The sequence below is a fragment of the Panthera leo genome, chromosome F2 (assembly GCF_018350215.1).
Source record: "Panthera leo isolate Ple1 chromosome F2, P.leo_Ple1_pat1.1, whole genome shotgun sequence".
Lineage (NCBI taxonomy): Eukaryota > Metazoa > Chordata > Mammalia > Carnivora > Felidae > Panthera > Panthera leo.
In genome coordinates, this window is record NC_056695.1 from 22,303,373 (window position 1) to 22,306,356 (window position 2,984).

The 2,984-nt window shown below is 33.9% G+C and overlaps 1 pseudogene; it reads right to left on the bottom strand.

Annotated features, from left to right (window-relative positions):
- Positions 1–252: 252 nt before the first annotated feature.
- Positions 253–355, bottom strand: LOC122211329 (annotated as a pseudogene).
- Positions 356–2,984: the final 2,629 nt, after the last annotated feature.

Genomic DNA, 2,984 nt, shown 5'->3' on the forward strand with positions numbered 1-2,984 from the left:
AATTTCATTAGGCTCAATATAGCATTGCAAGAAAAGCTGAACATGATGTTATAATCAGTTATTAATCAGTCACTAGCAGTAACAATTTTTAAATTAGAAGGTAATCACTAAGATGTCTTTTGTAACTTTACAGGTTTCAATACTCAGATTCATTCATTGTTACCACTTAAGAATGCCTTGTTCCTAAGTTTGGCAGAAAAAGATTTGTAATCACCTTTCTTACTTCATGGTAGTATGCATTATTTCGTTTTTATTGTTTTGTTTGTAGTTTTATAAATAAGTTTACTGTTTAGTTCATTCATAAAACGATACGTAGAAAGTACACTTGATCTTAGCCAAAAGGCCGAGAAGCGATGATACGTAGAAAGTAAATCCCCAGGGGTGCCTGGGTGGCTCAGTCGGTTGAGCGTCTGACTTCAGCTCAGGTCATGAACTCGCGGTTTGTGAGTCCGAGCCCTGCACTGGGCTCTGTGCTGACAGCTCAGAGCCTGGAGCCTGCTTCAGATTGTATCTCCCTCTCTCTCTTGCCCCTCCCCTGCTCTCTCTCTCAAAATAAATAAACATTAAAAAAATTAAAAAATACTTTAAAAAAAAGAAAGTAAATCCCTGATACTTAAAAAATAAATTAATCCCATATGGAATAAATAAAAAATAATCAACTTCAATATAAAAGATTTCTCTATCAAATATGTCCCAAAGGAATTAATTTTATTAGTAGCTTGCACTTCTAAAAGAATTCTTTTCAGAGACAACAACATACTTTGTAAGGCATTTTTTTTTTTTGGAGACAGGCAAATGCCTATGGTTTTACCACAACCCAAAGGTGAAAACCAAACCAAATCAAAATGTGTCCTTTTAAGCATAGTGTAAGAAAAAGAAGTATTTCTACTGAGTTATACAGTGAATCTCCTCTCCAGTGCTTTCATTTGTTACATGAACAATGTTCATAGTTAATGAGTTGTGTAAAAATTGGGGTGAAAGGAGTGGAAAATCAAAGAGGGAATAGGTTTATCCCTATGTGAATTTTATTTTTATTTTTTAGGTTTATTTGTTTTTAATTCCAGTATAATTAACATACAGTGTTACATTAGTTTCAGGTGTACAATATAGTGGTGATTCAGCAATTCTGTACATTACTCTTTGCTCATCATGATAAGTGTGCTTTTAATCCCCTTTCCCTATTTCACCCATTACCACCACCACCCCCCCCCCACCCTCTGGTAACCACAAGTATGTTCTCTATAGTTAAGAGTCTATTTTTTGGTTTCTCTTTTTCTGTTTGTTTCTTAGATTTCACATATGAGTAAAATCATATGACATTTGTCTTTCTCTGACTGACCTATTTCACCTAGCATTATGCTCTGCAGATTCATCCATGTTGTTGTAAATGGCAAGATTTCATTCTTTATTATGGCTGAGTAATATTGTGTGTGCGTGTGTGTGTCTATACCACATCTTCAGTGGCCATTCGCCTATTGAATGATATTTGGGCTGCTTTCCTAATTCAGCTATTATAAATAATTCTGCAGTAGCTATAGGGATGCATATATCTTTGAATTAGTGTTTTCATATGCTGTGGGTAAATACCCAGTAGTGGAATTACTGGATCTTATGGTAATTCTATTTTTAATTTTTGAAGAAACCTCCATAATGTTTTCTACAGTGGCTGCCCAAGTTTGTATTCCCACCCATACTGTACAAGGGTTTCTTTTTCTCTGCATCCTCATCAACACTTATTGTTTCTTGTGTTTTTTATCTTAGCCATTCTGAAAGGTGCGAGGTGATATCTCATTTTAGTTTTAATTTGCATTTCCATGATGATGAGTGATGTTGAGTGTCTTTGTGTGTCTGTTGACCATCTGTATGTCTTCTCTGGAGAAATGTTTGTTCATGTCTTCTGCCCATTTTTTAATTGGCTTATTTTCTGTGTGTTGAGTTGTATAAGTTCTTTATATATTTTGGACAATAATCCTTGATCATGTATTCCATTTGCAAATATCTTCTCCCATTCAGTAGGCCGTCTTTTAGTTTTGTGGATTGTTTGCTTTGCTGTGAAAAGGTTTTTTTACTTTGATGTAGTCCCTATAGTTTATTTTCACTTTTGTTTCCCTTGCCTCAGGAGGCATATGTAGAAAAATGTTGCTATGACCAATGTCAGAGAAATTACTGCCTGTGTTCTTTTCTAACATTTTTATGGTTTCAGGCCTCACACTTAGATATTTAATCAATTTTGAGTTTATTTTTATGTATGGTGTAAGAAAGTCATCCAGTTTCACTCTTTTGCATGTAGCTGTCCAGATTTCCCAACACCATTTGAGAGACAATTTTTTTTCCTATTGCATATTCTTGCGTCTTTTGTTGAAGATTAATTGACCATATACTCGTGGATTTACTTCTGAGCTCTCTATTCTATTCTGTTGATCTATGTGTCTATTTTGTGCCAGTACCATATATTGTTTTGAATTACTGCAGGTTTGTAGTATATCTTGAAATCTGGGGCTGTGAGATCTCCAGTTTTGTTCTTCTTTTTCAAGATTTCTATGGCTATTTGGGGTTTTCTGTGGTTCCATACAAATTTTAGGATTGTTTGTTCTAATTCTGTGAAAAATGCTGTGGGTTTTTGATAGAGATTGCATTAACTCTGTAGATTGCTTTGGGTAGTATGGACATTTTAACAATATTTTTTCTTCCAATCCCTGTGTATGGGATATCTTTCCATTTCTTGGTGTCACCTTCAATTTCTTCCTTCAGCATTTTATGGTTTTCAGAATACAGGTCTTTTACCTCTTTGGTTAAGTTTGTTCATAGGTATTTTATTATTTTTGGTACAATTATAAATATGATTATTTTCTTAATTTTTCTTTCTGCTACTTCATTATTAGCATATAGAAATGCAAAGAATTTCTATATATTGATTTTGTACCCTGACATTTTACTCAATCCATTTATTCTAATAATTTTCTGGTGGAATTCAGGATTTTCTG